Genomic DNA, 19,227 nt, shown 5'->3' with positions numbered 1-19,227 from the left:
CAACAACCAGATCTCGACAAGGATTCTTCCGCTTTCCTGTGAAAGAGGAAGGGGAGATTATGACGCAATCACTGTCATTACCACTATCAGCACTACTACTATCACTATCACTATCACTACTACTACTCCCAACATCAAAACCCCATAATTCCGAGTAAAACCCTCGGCTATTAAGAACGCCGTTAGCCCTAGTATAGTGGGCGCGAACTTGTTGCGCCCATTCGAGATAACTAGGAGAAGAAATAGGAACCCTCCCCTCATTATCATCTAACTCCCTCAAAATAACCATCTTTTTAAACCTAAATCAGAAAATTAGGGTTCCTACTCAAGACAGACCAAATCGGCGAAAAGGAGTAAGGTATAAAAGAAGAATACCTTAGGAAATTGACAAAGCTTGGAGCAATAAACTGGAAGCGTCCTAACACGAAGCGTTGAACAAAGGCTTGCTGGAGGATCGAAGAAGGATATGCGAAAAAGAATACGGATTTGCGAGAAGAAGTAAGTAAAGGGAAAGAGAAACGGAGATACTATTTAAAGAGGGAAACCTTTTCGGCTGGTTGAAGTCCAGAAGTTGAAGTCAGAGGTAACGCACGCGTCGTCGGATTAAATACGTGTCAAAAGCGTGTATCCCGAGAGTAAACCTTGGAAGATTTATCGTCAAATAGTTATTATCCTAAAAGGCGAAATCGAAGTCGCCAAATTACTACCTCGAAGCACAACGCGCCTCAAGAATAACCACGCCAAGGATACAAACCTCGCCCTGTTTAAGGCGTAACAAGGGAAAACGCCCAAAAGGAAAAGATTCAAGATTAAGGAGAAGGCGAAACATAGGAACAATAAATTCAGTAGGAGACCAAAAATCTTTATTTATTTTGAAAAATAAAGGTACAATGATAGAAAGCAAAATTACAAAGAAAGACCTAGTCCTAAATCTCGTCAATCAGACTCCGAATCCTTCTGCGCAGGCTCAGGAAAAGTCATCTTGGATTCCACGGTGACCCGGGACCCCTCTTCTTCACGGGACGAAGAAGCACGAAGCTCAGGAGGAATATAGGTCTCCAGAAACGAAACGTAATCCTCATCACCACTACCAGAATCGGAGGTATCCGAGGAAAGAACGATAACCTCCACCTTTTTGACCTCTTTAGACCTTCGGGAGCGAGTGGAGTTAGAGGTTGAGACTTCTCAGCAGCAGGCATTTTGGCATTGTTCTTTTCCATCGTGATGATTCAAAACAAGTTGATATAAATTTGAGTTTTATCAGGTGATATTTATAGTCAATTTCTAACCTTAACATCGTTATTAACGATAGTAATAAATGCTTGGACGGTCGTAACCACCAACTTTTGACTGTCTCGAAAAATGTCACTTTTACGTTTCCAAGGAGTCAAAAATTTGACCCATCTTAGTTATTAAAGATTGCAAAGGGAGGCGGTACTAAAAGGAACAAAAGAACAACACATAAGGAAAGGAAATTGCTTAATATTCAAATTTTTTGCAAAGGAAATACAATGGAAGCAAGAAACAGAATGAAAATAACGAAGGTTCAAAGATACGAAAACAAATTACAAACATAGGAAAAAAGACATAAAAGAGCAAGCAAGTAAAGACTTCATGGCATGGTAGAACTCCCCAATTCACCAGCATCGGCGACGGCGATACGGTGCATTTCCTCCAGTGCCCGTTTCACCCTCTTCGCCTTCACCATGTTTTCTTCAATAGGCTTCAGATCCTCTCTCAGCTCGTTCTGCTTGTCCAAAAGGTCCACCAAAGAATGGCGCCTGGAAATCAACTTAGCAACATCATCCCTAATCTCGCCTTGAAGAGCCCTCTTCCTCTTCACAAGCGGCTTCATCTCCTTGTTCAGCAGCGCCAGACGATCGTCCACTCTCCGCTCCTCGTTAAAGCATATTCCTAAGATTTCCTCTTGCACACCCATGGTCTCTTTCGTGATCTCTATCTGGCTGTCGACAGCTTCGGTAACTTCGGCATGGCATTCTTTGACATTCTCCACAGCAATCACAAAGGATGCACTATCCTTCAACTCCTTCTCCAGACGCAGCACACTGTCAAGAAAACGCTTCTCTTCCTTGGTCAACCTCCAGCAATAATCATTAAGCTCTTTGACAAACTCCGAGAACTCACCAAAATCGTCCATTAAGTCCTCCGTACTCAGGTTCAACATACGCCGGAGCCGCTTGATGACGGGGGAAGCAGGGGATTGACCACATTCAAAGGGAGGATTTTTGGGAGACATACTGCAAAAAGAAAACTCTCAAGCAAGCAGATGAGAATGTGATGAGTTGAGCCCAGCATCGAATGCTCCATTTTATAGAAGAAAAATCTCATCGTGGCTGCAGGAAGTGGAGAAACGGTTAATAAACATGGTGTAAATAGAACAACGTGCATTAGAAAATGGGTAAGGACGTGACAAGATTCACCTCGCGCCAAAAATTTTAGAGGGAAATTTGAATCATATTTAAGCACTTCACTCCTTTGGACTTCGTACTTGGGGGGCTGTGGACTGGGCAATGGGCTTAAGGACATAACCAGTAAGCCCAATGAATATCAGAAGGAGAATAGGCCCAAATCAAGTAAATCCTAAATACCCATTAGGCGACACGAAGCCCCGGGCGTGATTAATGATAGCGGGGCAACGCCCAGAAGTTGAATCCCGTATTGTTATAAATATCTTCTTCTTCCCTGTGTTAGCAACTGACTTGGGAAGGAAGAAACCAACTTCCCACAACCGCCATAGCTTGGAGACCAAGGTTTTCATCCCTATTTTCACGCTATACCACCGAAGAAGATGCTAAGGACCGGATTTTTAGGAACCCTTACTTGGAGAAGAAGACTAGAGGCTCTATAAATAGCTCTTTACTTTCATTTGTAAAGGGATCCTTTTTTCTGACTTATAAAACTCCCAGGGTTGTTGGGATTGAACCAAGTGTAATCACACCATTTACTCAATAATACAACCCCCTTTGAGTTTTTACCAGAACAGTAATCATCCAGATAAAAACCATTCAAACAAAGGATATTCACCGCTTATACGATAAACATAATTTTTTATGGATAAGAATGAATACAAATTTAATGTTTTTTTACCATGCTATATAAGATCCCGACACTACTTCATTCTGAAACACACTGAGCAAACAATTCACAAACAAACATGGCTTCCCAAAAATATTTTGTGTACATTTCTTTGTTACTTTGTTTTATTTTCTTAGTCAGTAATGCAGTTGAAGTAACTCATGATGGAAGAGCCATCAAAATTGATGGAAAAAGAAGAGTTCTTATTTCTTGATCAATTCATTATCCTAGAAGCACACCTCAGGTCATTATAATAAATATTTTTTTTTTCTAACAACCTGGTTGATCATCTATATTTATATATGTATTTCCTTATATCACTAATATAAGCAAAATATCACTTTTAAGTTCATTGGAAACTGATATATCTAACCTAAATATAATACATCAGTTTTTTAATGAATCTAAAATATGATTTTTTTTTTCTTATAATTATAATGGGAGGAAGTAGTTATTAATTTAAATAAGTTAATTAAAATGTTGTTTACTTATTTTATATTATTAGATGTGGCCTGATTTGATTAAAAAAGCTAAAGAAGGTGGATTGCATGCAATTGAAACATATGTTTTTTGGAATGCACATGAACCAATTCGTCGTGAGTATGATTTTAGTGGCAATAATGATCTCATTAGATTTCTCAAGACTATTCAAGATGAAGGACTTTTTGCTGTGCTTCGCATTGGCCCTTATGTTTGTGCTGAATGGAATTATGGGTAAATTAAATTAAATTTAATTGTGATTTTATTTTTAATAATGGAGTAGAGGATCCAACTCAGTTCCGACTTCTATTTAGTTTAACCTTAAACCCTATCTGGGGTGATTTTTTGTTTCATGTTTTGAAATTTTCAAAATCAACTTTGTTTGATTATGACAATAAATTCTTAATTTTATTTTATGTTTAGAGGAATTCCTGTGTGGGTTCACAATCTTCCTGGCATGGAGATTTGGACGGCAAATAAAAGTCTATATGGTAAATAGTTAATTTTTTTTTTTCTTAATTCTGTTTAAAAAAAAATAATGTTCTTAAGTTTATTATGACACAATTGAGATTTAGGTTTTTCTTAGTGAAATATTATTTCTTACTCTTTGGTGATATTAGTCTTTAGGATGAAATGCAAAATTTCACTACTTTGATTGTGAATATGGTACAAAAGGAGAAACTTTTTGCTTCACAAGGTGGTCCCATAATTCTATCTCAGGTAATTAGTTAATTAATTAAATATTTTAATATAAATAATCTTTATATATTATGCTAAGTTTATGTACTAATTGATAATAATAATTCATATATAACAACAGATTGAGAATGAGTATGGGAATGTTGAGTATGGGAATGTTATGTTTGTTTATGGGGATGATGGTAAAGCTTATATAGATTGGTGTGCTAAGATGGCTGAGTCATTCAACATTGGTGTCCCATGGATTATGTGCCAACAACCTGATGCTCCTCAACCAATGGTAAGTTTATGTTTTATAATTTTAAAAAATAATAATCTTTTCATTAAAAAAAATAAATTAAATTTAATACTTTTTCCGGCCATTATTATAAGAAAAAAAATTAGGTTCATATGATGTTTGTGACATGATGACATCTGGTTTATATTATAGACTAAATACATTAAATAATTTATTTTTTGGATACATTATACATCAAATATTCTAACTTTTTCTTATAAGGATTAGTATCTGAGAATTATTATATTGAAACTAACAACATTTTTATTAATTGAATTCTAGATCAATACTTGTAATGGATGGTATTGTCATGACTTTGAGCCCAATAATCCTAATAGTCCCAAGATGTGGACTGAAAATTAGGTTGGCTGGTATGTTTGAATCATCTATTATCTATTTAATTTGATCAACTTACTTATCTTTAATAATAGAATAAAATTGTTTTTACTAGTAGCATAATTTATTGAAAAACTTATTTTTCAATTAATTTTTTTTAAAGGTTCAAGAACTGGGGTGGGAAAGATCCACATCGAACTACAGAAGATGTTGCCTATTCAATGGCTAGGTTTTTTGAAACTGGAGGCACATTCCAAAACTACTATATGGTAAAAAAAATTTAGAGTCCAAATTATTAATGTTTTTGGATTTTTTTAGATAATATTGAAGATAACTTTTTCATGTACATATAAATTTTTATTTTTTCAGTATCATGGTGGAACTAACTTTGGTAGAACAGCTTGTGGACCATACATTACCACTTCATATGATTATGATGCCCCACTTGATGAATAACTTTGGTACCTACATCAATTTGGAGCTTTTTGTTACAATTTTATATTATTTTAAAAATAAAAAAATAAAAAAAAAAACTACTTTTTTCATCTTTGTGGTCCTTATAAAAAAAACAAAGTTAATCTTTTAGGTTTATAGAATATTTATGTATTTGTCCGGTGAGTTTAGTTCAGTTGATAGTAACATAGTATTTTATGTGAAATTTTTAATCACTAGATTATCTAACTCAAAAAAAAAAATGTTTAATATATGTAATTTATAATATGGACCAAATACATTACATTCTATAAAAATTAAGCTCTAATTATTGAATATATTAATTTTCTTATAATTCGTAGCAAATTAAAGGGTGACTACATCAATTTATTTTTATCTTAGATTAGAATTTGTTATCTTTAGATTTTCACAAAATAAATGTTTGTTTAAATTTTTTGCAGGAAACATTGCACAACCAAAGTGGGGTCACCTAAAAGAACTTCACATGGTTTTGAAGTCAATGGAGAATAGTCTTACTAATGGAAACGTATCTAAAATTGATTTAGGAAACTATGTGAAGGTAAAATGAATGAAAAAACAATCACATTTATAATGACATATTATTATTATTTATTATATGCTTTCAATTTGTAGGCTACTATTTATGCAACAAATGGTTCATCAAGTTGCTTCTTGACCAACAGCAACACTACCACAGATGCCACGGTAACATTTAGAGGAAATACATATAATGTTCCTGCATGGTCTGTCAGTCTTCTTCCTAACTGTCAAACTGAAGAGTATAACACTGCCAAGGTAATTTTCTTACTATGACATATAAACACATACACGAACCCCGAATATAATACATTAATACTGACATGTCTAATACATGTACTAGTGTTGAACACTGACACTTATCGGACACTCCTTTGATCAGAAGTGTTGTTGTTACAAAAAAAAAAAATCTCCTTTTTCAGTTCAAATTGTTCAAATTAAGATCACATGCTAGTTGTGTTATTAATTGATTATGACTATTTTGATAATCAGATAAATGTTCAAACATCCATCATGGTAAAGAGAAAAAACAAAGCTGAAGATGAACCAAAGGGTTTGAAGTGGGTATGGAGAGCAGAGAATGTTCATAGTGCTCTGTTGGGGAAATCAAATGTCTTTCAAAATACAATTGTTGATCAAAAAAATGCTGCTAATGATTCCAGTGACTACCTTTGGTACATGACAAGGTAATTAATCCATGGTTTTAAATTGCAGTCCTCCGTTGCTAATATGGTAGCCTTTGTAACCGTATCACATTGCAATTGTGGTGTGATTTTCATTCATGTGTACGGCTGCATAAGCCACATCAGACGATTTTATCTCTCAACCATGTATTTTAAGCACATTCGAATCACTGTTTATATGGAATAAACTAAGACTGTGGGTAAATAATGTAGTGACATAGTGATGATACCCTCTTAATTTTCTCTCTAATTTTCATCTCTCTTTGTTCCTTAATTCAAATGTGAATCACTAACAATAATTTATTCATCTTTTAATGATAGGCTTGATATTGATCATAAGGATCCAGTTTGGACAAAAAATATGACTCTTAGGATTAATGGCACTGGCCATGTAATTCATGCATTTGTCAATGGAGAACATATTGGTAATGTAACAGATGCTAATTAAATGTAACATTATATATAACATTATCAAAGTGTCATGATTTCTATAATTTGTTTATCAACAGGTTCCCATTGGGCTACATATGGAATTCACAATGATCAATTTGAGACTAAAATAAAGTTGAGGCATGGCAGGAATGATATCAGTCTTCTTAGTGTTACCGTAGGACTTCAGGTATAAAACATTCCAAAATCATGTCCCATAATTATAATTATTTAAATCAGTGTTGTTAAATAGCAACTATAGCGACACTACACCGCTATAGTGACAAAACTGTTGGCAAATAGTTGCTATAGTGACGGACGCTAAAGCACTATTGCGTACACTACAACAAAACTGTTCTGGAGCTATCCATTTAACAGACATAACTGTGACTCTAATATTGTCAGTGTCGTGACGCTAACACTACAGCCCACTTTTCTTGTAGTGGTAACGGAATTTTAACAACGAGCTATTTTTTGTTATTATTGAATGGATGATGACTTTTCTATTTTTTTTAAATAATAGAATTATGGGAAAGAATTTGATAAATGGCAAGATGGACTTGTTAATCCTATTGAGATTATTGGTAAAAATGGTGATGAGACCATAATTAAAGATCTATCATCACACAAGTGGACATACAAAATAGGGTTACATGGTTGGGAAAACAATTTCTTCAGTCAAGATTCACTCTTTGCTTCTTCCAAATGGCAATCTCATCATCTACCCATTAATAGGATGTTCACTTGGTACAAGGTAAATCAATTTCTTTTTAGTCCTCTAATCATAACTCAGTTGATAGAAGCATTGCAATATGCAAGCGCCAGAGTTTCACCTTAAGCGATGAAATTCTAAAGTGAAACTCTGGTCACTAAACTACTAAAGAAAAAAAAAATTACTGACAAATTTGGATTAGTTTTTTTTTTTTTTTTTGACTAAAAATTCAAATTTGTGTTTGTTTATGATTTGTAGACAACTTTCCAACCTCCTCTAGGATCAGACCCTATTGTGGTTGACTTGCAAGGTATGGGAAAAGGTTATGCTTGGGTGAATGGTCATTCTCTTGGTCGAATTTGGCCTAGTTATAATGCAGATGATGATGGTTGTAGTGATGATCCTTGTGACTATCGTGGTGAATATTGTAACACCCAAACTCATTATTTACTAAAATTCTACCATGATAAATCTTTTTCAAAATATGCGGCGGAAAATCAAAGTTTATTATTATAAAAGTCATGGTTCGAGCATTACACTCTTCAATCAAAATAATACTAATGTAGTTAATTAGTAAAAATGCTTGTTTATACAAATCTTTGAATCAAATAATATATTTATTGATTATACAAAACAACCTAGACAATAGACTTTATATACAATATAAAACCCTTTCCCGTGTCACAATCAGAGCAGAGCTTCACTGACGACTTGACATCGAAAACCACAAAACCTGTGAATCTGGACCCCCAACGGTCCAGCACATAACACATAAAAGAGAGTTAGACAACATACTCAAAATATAAGTGTAAGTAAAACGGTACTTAAACACTTCTTCATAAAACATGCATAATCATACATTATACATATACATCATCATCTATCATTCAATTATAAGTTCTAGATCATTATAATCAAACATCACTCCATCGAATAACAATAAGAACACTTAGCAAAATATGTGTCTCATAACAATTATCACATAAATGCAAACATATGTGTCACACATCAAATATCAAATAATGTACACATATCCTAATGCAATCTAATGCCACAATCTTCATGCTATGTCCCCTAGACATATCCAATGCATGTGGTACCATCGTCTTTATTAGAGTATCTCACCTCTAATATTCGTCTTTATCGGATAAATATAATCCGATATCCGTCTTTATTGGAATATCCAATATACATCAACAATTCATGAATGCATGTATGTAATTCATGAATTCACACTCACACAATTAGCATTTTGCTCGTCATTTATAATGTGGAACACTATCCAACATTTCGTCTTTATTAAGATAGCACTATACCTTAATATACGTCTTTATCGAATAACATAATTCGATATACTTCTTTATTAGAATAACATACTCTAATATCCTTCTTTATTAAGTTGATTAACACCTTAATATACTTCTTTGACATTTAAACAAACATCATTACACAAATATAATCAACAATTCATCATAATACAATTAATCATGGTTATAAACACCCAATTGCATGTTAGGATACCTTAAATCCATGTTACAAGTGCCTAATTGCACTTTAAAACATCAACAAAATATGTTCTGCACAGTACTGGTCGCTTAGCGACGGCCTAGCGAGGGATGGCGAACAAAGTCAGTACATGGACAGCTTCTGGCGAGCGACAGCGAGCTGGTCGCTCAGCGAAGGCCTCTAGTCGCTCAGCGAAGGCCTCAGGATAGCAGCAGTCGCCACCTGTTCGCTAAGCGAAGGCTTAGCGACGGCCTTCTGACAGCAATGTTCAAACTTCGTGTTTTTCACACCAAATCACCCAAAAATCCCATTTTTCATGTTATAAATCCCAAATAAGTTTATTTTCATGTACATAACATATATATAAACATAAAAGGACGGATTGATTCTCAGATCTACATCAAATACATCGAAAAAGTAAAGATTTAATACTTTTACTCAAAACTCACAAAAACACAATGTTCTTGAGTTTAATCATCTATAATTCCGTTTTTAACCATTAAATTCGTTCATACATCATGTTAAAAGCATATTAAGCATGTTATGAACCTTAGAATCGATTTCCATTACGAAAATCCATTCAAAACTAAAACGAAAATGGGGTGGAGGAAGTTCGGGTGAGGAGAAATCGACATTCTCCCCTTCCTCGTATCACCCACGAATATGAAATCTACTCTCTTACCTGGATTCGAAGAAAACTCAAAGATTTGCTCTTGATCTCTTCACTTTCCCCTTGCCCTAGCTCTTGAGCTCTCCCTTCTCTCTACACTTCTCAACAACAAGAGAAAAATGAATTTCTCTCTCTATGTCAAGCCCTTAATGGGCGCCCCTCACCCACTCACAAGGCCCATTGGGCCTCAAGCCCAATAACTTGACCCAACTCGCGTTAACTCTCACTAACTCGCGCGTTAACTAAAACTCTCGATAAATAACTTAAAGTTACTATCTTACTTAAAACCACATCACCAAATAATTAAACACTTAAATAGTGAATAATAAATTTGGGTCGTTACAACTCTCCCCCACTTAAAAGGATTTTCGCCCTCGAAAATTACGCTACTAAAACAACTCCGGATAACTCCTGTATCCGACCCTCCAACGAAACGCTCAAAACACTACACATTACCAAGTTTGACAAAATTAGTTTATCCCATCCAACACAATTTTTGTCTATTTATCAACAAGAGATCAAGGACGGCCAGTTCCTCAATTTGTCGATAGATAGTCAACAATCATGATATCGGCATAAACCATTCTTATCAAACCGCTAAAACGTCAACTTCGCACGAAACATCCACAGACTCACATTCTACAGTACGCATAATGCTACCCACAACAAGTACAACTAAACGAACACACTCCGAAAAATACTTCCGTGGAATACTTTCACAATTCCATAAGTCTCATAAATCTTTGATTCCCTCATGAATCACTTAACTGTGCTACATCACTTATTCATATCGTATCTTATTCCAAACATATCACTCGATAATTCAATTCCAACAATCACTTGATGACCCACATTCTCAAATCTTCCTCGACACATCCTAGAAATTATCGTTTCTAACCGTCAAATTCATTTTCTCACATAACTCTAGTCATTGAGTCGAATCCCAATACGACTACTTCGTTCCCAAGTCATCTCTTAACCAATATTTACATTCTTTAACGCAAACATTTTCCAACACCACTTCTCCTTAATCCCTTGCAATTCATTACTTCAAAATTAGACTACCGCCTAAAATTGGTTCACCAAACCATCATAACTTCTATCTCATTAGTTTCAAACGACATCTTCAATTCGCCCATAATCCATCTATCCATGTTCCTCATCATCTTGCATTGCAACAAACATACTCTTCTCCGTTTATTCACCCATCGATTTCTTATTCACCTCTGACCTCTACCAATCATCATCTCTCTATGGATAGCTATCTTTAACTCTTCCTTAGTACGTTCGATACCAATATCAAACTCTTGAATTAAATCTACAAAGCTCCAAATATTCGCCATACGATCTAATTGTATCCATCAAATTCTAATCAACTTTTGTCTTAGTACTCTTACTAATGACTCCTTGTCTACTCCCAATATGACATCTCTAGAAAATTTCCAAAATTCTCGTCCAAAAATACATTTTAAGTTATATACCAAATCACTACCGTTCCATCATCCATGATGAAACAATTCAAAATCCTTTACCTCATTATCACCAATTATGACCATACTACACCAACATCCACGATGCATCTAACAACACTAGTCTCCACCGACTTTCCTATTCCATAAATCCAAATTCCTTAGCAAATACTTACTCACTCTTATCTTGTGGGCACTACAAAATGCTCTCCGACACTTACCTTAGGCATCGCCTTCAACTCCTTACTATATGTGCTCAAACACAACATCTACTCATGTGTGCGGTAATCCTTTTCGCAAACTCTCACCTAACACAAGTCACTTCCAACATGACCTCCTACTACTCATCCTTTGCACGTTCTTCAACGGCTAACTTTCTTATTTCTAATCATTCTAAGACGTTACTACTCACTTAGCTTCATCTCAACCTCCAAGACTCTACGTTCTCATTCAACATGTGACACCAATTGTCCGGTCATTATCCAAATCCAATTACTCTTTCTTCGACAAGCCTCTCATAAAATCCTTCGAATCGTTATCCTACTTCCATCTTCAAATAAACTCGATTATTCATACAATCCTTACTCCCAACAATTCAACAATCATACTTATCCTATCACACTGCCTCTTAATTCCATTCTAATCTCATTTGAGAATTGACTTCTTTTTCCTTGATTAATTATCACTAACGGTTCACTAATCTTCACGTCTATTTCTCTAAGCTTCTCAAACCTCTTCTAGAATCACCTCGCACACTAGGCTTAGAACTCCGAATTGTTCAACCAATTCAATCTACTACCATATGCACGACTTACGTAAAACTTCTTACTCAAGCATCCCCTACAACATCCGATCCACTTGGATGACAACTTAATTCAAAATCACCATCTCCTCAAGAATCCTAATCACTTCCTCTTCCTCATATTCGACTCCTTCCGATCAAACAGGTACTTCAACCTTGGTCCACAAAAATGACGCCTTCATACTTCTAGTGCAACACACGATCCTCAATCGTCTCGAATGCTATCTTACTTAACCAATATCACCGACGCTCTTACGGCTAATCACTTGGTCTGACAACTTCTCCTCTGGTAGTTTCTCACAACTCGTTGCTCCCGTTCATTCCACTTCGAACAACGTCACCAACTCCTGAATATTCCGCTTCAAGAACATCTCTACTCATCCAATCTTCTCACGTTCAAAACATCTCGGAGGGATATAACCTTCTCCCCCACTTACCTCAAACTCACTCGTACTCTTCCACTAGAACTTCCGGTGCTCACACCTAACGGTTCTATCATCTCTAAACATATTCTTCCCAAAAGAAGAAACTAGTATCGACATCGTTTACACGCATGTCGCATACAAGGGACAAAACCTAACCCACGATACCTAAACACTTACACAAAATCATGCAAGCATCCAAGTAACCTATACTTCCCTCACTTTTCAAAGTTAGGAAATCAAAACACATAAGAAAAATGAACATTGCATAGCAATAATTCATATTCACATTTATTCTAGTCCTAACAAACACAAGAAGACAAGAATCTCACATCTAATCAACTTAGGACAAGATATCAACAAAATAAAATTCTTGCCTAGCTCCCTCACTTAGCAAAACTAGCGAGCTCCCGACGAGATAAGTCAGAAACATTCACAGGATTTAGCAAGACTTAGCGAGACTCAGCGAGGTTCATTCTTCGCCTAGCGAGCACATCCAAAAATCAGGGTGCTCTGCTACGGTTTTGAACTTACGCCCACTAAAATCTCATTTTCTCGACTCACCGATCCACAAAATTCAAAACTTCAAGCATATAACATCATTATAGACTTGAAAGTACAATTAAAATCATGCATCAACAATCACAACATAGAATTATGAGATCTTCATGTTTTTACTCATAAAACGCATAGTAATTCAAGTTCCTAATAATCATCTAGCACATGTTATAAACAAAACATATAACAAACACACACAAGGATTCACTAACATCCTACTCTTCTCACTTTCATGAAAAATTTTAGTTTTCACTTAAAAGAAAACAATTTTATATTTTCACCAAAATCTTCAAGAAATAATATTAGTTTTTAAAATTATTTCAAATTGTCATCACCACAAGCAGTTTTATATCATGCTGGATCATCACATGCAGTTTTATATCATGCCGGATCATCACATGCAGTTTTATATCATGCCGGATCGTCAACAATTAGCAAATAAGCATCAATCAACCAAGTTTAAACTACACAAAGGTTACACTCTAAGCATATACAACTATTATAAACATAGAAGTATAGCACTCACACCACTACTCAACAAAAAGAATGGATAATTTAATCCAATTCGCACCACTCATAGTTCCTAAATGAACAGCATAAGTCATTTCACAAAACAAACACAACAAAATTGTTAGACAAACACGACTGACACACAACACTCACTTGGTCTGACTGCACAGACCTGCTCTGATCGACACATAACCCACACAGTCCGAAGACAACGGGGCTCTGATACCAATTGTAACACCCAAACTCATTATTTACTAAAATTCTACCATGATAAATCTTTTTCAAAATACGTGGCGGAAAATCAAAGTTTATTATTATAAAAGTCATGGTTCGAGCATTACACTCTTCAATCAAAATAATACTAATGTAGTTAATTAGTAAAAATGCTTGTTTATACAAATCTTTGAATCAAATAATATATTTATTGATTATACAAAACAACCTAGACAATAGACTTTATATACAATATAAAACCCTTTCCCGTGTCACAATCAGAGCAGAGCTTCACCGACGACTTGACATCGAAAATCACAAAACCTGTGAATCTGGACCCCCAACGGTCCAGCACATAACACATAAAAGAGAGTTAGACAACATACTCAAAATATAAGTGTAAGTAAAACGGTACTTAAACACTTCTTCATAAAACATGCATAATCATACATTATACATATACATCATCCTCTATCATTCAATTATAAGTTCTAGATCATTATAATCAAACATCACTCCATCGAATAACAATAAGAACACTTAGCAAAATATGTGTCTCATAACAATTATCACATAAATGCAAACATATGTGTCACACATCAAATATCAAATAATGTACACATATCCTAATGCAATCTAATGCCACAATCTTCATGCTATGTCACCTAGACATATCTAATGAATGTGGTACCATCGTCTTTATTAGAGTATCTCACCTCTAATATTCATCTTTATCGGATAAATATAATCTGATATCCGTCTTTATTGGAATATCCAATATACATCAACAATTCATGAATGCATGTATGTAATTCATGAATTCACACTCACACAATTAGCATTTTGCTCGTCATTTATAATGTGGAACACTATCCAACATTTCGTCTTTATTAAGATAGCACTATACCTTAATATACGTCTTTATCGAATAACATAATTCGATATACTTCTTTATTAGAATAACATACTCTAATATCCTTCTTTATTAAGTTGATTAACACCTTAATATACTTCTTTGACATTTAAACAAACATCATTAACAATCGTCAACAACAATTATATTACACAAATATAATCAACAATTCATCACAATACAATTAATCATGGTTATAAACACCCAATTGCATGTTAGGATACCTTAAATCCATGTTACAAGTGCCTAATTACACTTTAAAACATCAACAAAATATGTTCTGCACAGTACTGGTCGCTTAGCGACGGCCTAGCGAGGGATGGCAAACAAAGTCAGTACATGGACAGCTTCTGGCGAGCGACAGCGAGCTGGTCGCTCAGCGAAGGCCTCTAGTTGCTCAGCGAAGGCCTCAGGATAGCAGCAGTCGCCACCTGTTCGCTAAGCGAAGGCTTAGCGACGGCCTTCTGACAGCAATATTCAAACTTCGTGTTTTTCACACCAAATCACCCAAAAATCCCATTTTTCATGTTATAAATCCCAAATAAGTTTATTTTCATGTACATAACATATATATAAACATAAAAGGACGGATTGATTCTCAGATCTACATCAAATACATCGAAAAAGTAAAGATTTAATACTTTTACTCAAAACTCACAAAAACACAATGTTCTTGAGTTTAATCATCTATAATTCCGTTTTTAACCATTAAATTCATTCATACATCATGTTAAAAGCATATTAAGCATGTTATAAACCTTAGAATCGATTTCTATTAAGAAAATCCATTCAAAACTAAAACGAAAATGGGGTGGAGGAAGTTCGGGTGAGGAGAAATCGACATTCTCCCCTTCCTCGTATCACCCACGAATATGAAATCTACTCTCTTACCTGGATTCGAAGAAAACTCGAAGATTTGCTCTTGATCTCTTCACTTTCCCCTTGCCCTAGCTCTTGAGCTCTCCCTTCTCTCTACACTTCTCAACAACAAGAGAAAAATGAATTTCTCTCTCTATGTCAAGCCCTTAATGGGCGCCCCTCACCCACTCACAAGGCCCATTGGGCCTCAAGCCCAATAACTTGACCCAACTCGCGTTAACTCTCACTAACTCGCGCGTTAACTAAAACTCTCGATAAATAGCTTAAAGTTACTATCTTACTTAAAACCACATCACCAAATAATTAAACACTTAAATAGTGAATAATAAATTTGGGTCGTTACAAATATACTGACACAAAATGTGTTACCAATTGTGGCAAACCCTCACAAAGATGGTTAGTTGACATTCTCATATCTCATACACTTTTATATCTTGTTAATCAATTATTATTTTATTCTCCACAATGGTTTATTGGTATAATCTTTGGTCATTCATGTACTTTCTATGAGTAAGTAATGAAACGTGTCGAGGATGGGCCGATAGTGTTTTGTCGGGTGGACTAGGGTAGCGGATTGTGCTTGGTTTGATTGGTTGTCTGATTTTTGTTACTCTAGACAGTATAGTGTGCTTCTGGTTCTCCATTGCGTGACAATGTTGTTCGTGCTTGTTCCGTTTTTTCTCCTTGTTTGTACTTACTAGTTTTCATATCGGATGTATTTATTTGTCTTTTTCCTTTTTGTTATTTTCTTCGTTGGTTGGTTTCGAGTACTTCTTATACTCTTTGTACTCCTTCGATTTCAATCTAATATATTTCTGTTATTAAATTTTTTTTATAAATGTGTGACAATTAATATGTTATTTTGAATAATTTAGGTACCATGTTCGTCGTGACTTTATTGAAGATGGTGTGAACACATTAGTTTTGTTTGAGGAAATTGGTGGTAATCCATCACAAGTAAATTTCCAAACAGTTATTGTTGGAACTGCTTGTGGAAATGCCTATGAAAATAAGACTTTTATTTATAATTAAGCAAAAAAATTATACTAATTCATCTTTAATTATAAGCAAAAAAATTATTTTTTAAATTTATTGGATGACTTGTGTATTTGATGTATATTATCGATCAGATATATCAGTTATTCAATAAATTTGAAAAATAAACTTTTATTTATAATTAAGGCCGAATAAAGTATGATATATGATGATTATTAATTTAATTGCTTTTGTTCTATGGATTTTATAGGCATGTGTTGGCAAGGATTCATGCTCAATTGATGTTTCAGAAAAAACATTTGGGCCAACAAACTGTGGAAATATGGTGAAGAGGCTAGCTGTTGAGGCTATTTGTGAGGACTTATAGTAGGATACACAAAATATAGGATCTAGTTTAGGAGTTATTTAGATTTTCTTTAATTTTAGTGATCTTTGCAAGTCTAAATAAAGTTTATGAAGTTGAAACTCTTCATGTTTTTCATCATGAAAATATAAATAGAATTAGCCATTATATATTTATTTACTATTTATTATTATTTTTTTTATTTACTATTTATTATTATTATTTACTATTTATTATTATTTTTATTTAGTATTATCTTATTAATGACCCATTTTTCCAATTTTGAACTGTGGATGTTGCTAGCTAGTTCTTATCACATGATTGACTCCTAATATACAACTCATGGTTTTTATATATATATATATATATATATAAAATGTGCCCTAAGGGCACATTTTAGCATTTGCCATTTTATATTAACAAGTTGAACCAAAAAACAAAAATTACCAAGTTGATCTAAGGCTCGTGTAAAATGAGGTTGGTGCTAAACTTAGAAATTACAAGTGCGACAGTGTGACAATACATATTTAATTAAAAGTGTCTCTTTATCTTATAAAAAAACTATAGTACAAAATTAGGCATACTATCCTTTTAAGATTGACTTTTTTTTCATTCCAAATTCATCCTTTAAGAGTTTTTTCAATTGGTTCTTTATGTTTATACTTTATATGTTATATTTTGTAACATAGTTAGTCTTCATTAATTCTAACCTTCAATAACTAACTGTATAATTAAAAGCATATGGTTATTAGGGTTTTATCCACCGATGCAAGATCATAATCTCCCATAATGAAACTTAAAGAAAGCATCCATCAAGTCGTATAAACAATCTGTATTTTTCGACTGACATTTTGTAAATTTTAGTGATCAATATTATTAAATTATTCTGTCAAAAGAAATTATTAAATTATTAATCAAGCCAATATAATATGTAAACGAATTAAAATTCTTATATCCTTGGACCACTTTACATTGTTTCATGATTAAAATATCGACAAAAAATTAGCATAGCACATCGTCCTATCAATAATCAATAATCAATCAATAATCATCAATAATTCTTACAAGGAAATTGAACCGAATGGGAATTTGGGAGCTCCAAATCGTCTGTGGCCTTCACGCTGATTCTGGCTCGAAAACGCTCAGTGGCTTTCACGCTTTGCCATTTCCTCGCGTCTCCCTCCTTCGTTCCCTTTTCCATTGAAAGCTTGTAAGCTTTTCTCCCCCATTCCCTTTTTGGGTTTTGTCTTGCTCGTTTCCGTAAGCTTTTGCGTCAGGTTTTTTGCGGAAAGGGATTTCATCTGTGTCAGTTGCACAGGTTTACTTTTGTAGTTTGTTTGTCGCGTTTCCAACTGGTTTTGGCTATATGTATAAATTTTGTTAAAGGCACATATTGGGGTATTGTAAATTTGCAAACATGTGTGTCCTAAAGGCACATGTTAAAGAATTCAAAAGTGCAAATTTTACATAAAAAGGAATAATATTTTACCTTTTTAAAAGGTGAATTCACCACACCAACAATGATTTGATTGAAGCGATAATAAGGTTCTTAAGCCTATTAAGCAGTTTGAACTTCGAATCATGTCTAGTCTTATTTATAAAAAAAGTAAAATTGCTGGTAGGAAAGGGCACCTTTTGTGCTATAATAAAAAACTTTCATAAATATTGTTAAAATTTCATGCCTATTATTTGGTAACAAAAGTATTTGACTGAAAAACTTTTAAAATAAAAATTTTTATATTACATTTCTTGACATTATTCATAGTATGTATTATTAGAATAAAACACAATACACTTCAATTCAATTAATAATAGTACGTGTGTAATTAATGTTGAATGCGTACTATTTGATGTTAAATTAGGTTGTTATGTGATATATGATATGATGACTATTGTATGATTATGTTTTTTTTTTTTTTGAAAGTAAACACAATTCATTAGAAAGCAGCAAATAAAGGTACAGGAAGAGGGTCAGCTTGAAGCTGATGTGGGAGAGATCCCATCCAAGTTTTGGAGCCAATACTCCTAGATAAACCTACTAACTTATGAGCTATAACATTAGAGCTCCTTCTAACATAATAAACAGATACAAATTCAAATTGTTTCATCAACATTTTACAATCTAAAATAATAGAATCAATAGCAGCTATGCAGCACTTGATGTTGAGACTGTTAACAACTACAGCTGCATCAGAGGCTAGGGAAATGCGCTTCATATTATGATTAATAGCAAATTGTAGGCAC

The 19,227-nt window shown here is 34.1% G+C and overlaps 1 pseudogene; it reads left to right on the top strand.

Moving 5' to 3' along the window:
• The first annotated feature begins 3,175 nt into the window (after positions 1 to 3,175).
• Positions 3,176 to 17,007, top strand: LOC123923045 (annotated as a pseudogene).
• Positions 17,008 to 19,227: the final 2,220 nt, after the last annotated feature.

Source organism: Trifolium pratense, linkage group LG4 (assembly GCF_020283565.1).
Source record: "Trifolium pratense cultivar HEN17-A07 linkage group LG4, ARS_RC_1.1, whole genome shotgun sequence".
In the NCBI taxonomy this organism is placed as follows: domain Eukaryota; kingdom Viridiplantae; phylum Streptophyta; class Magnoliopsida; order Fabales; family Fabaceae; genus Trifolium; species Trifolium pratense.
This window is presented reverse-complemented; position numbering and strand designations above follow the sequence as displayed.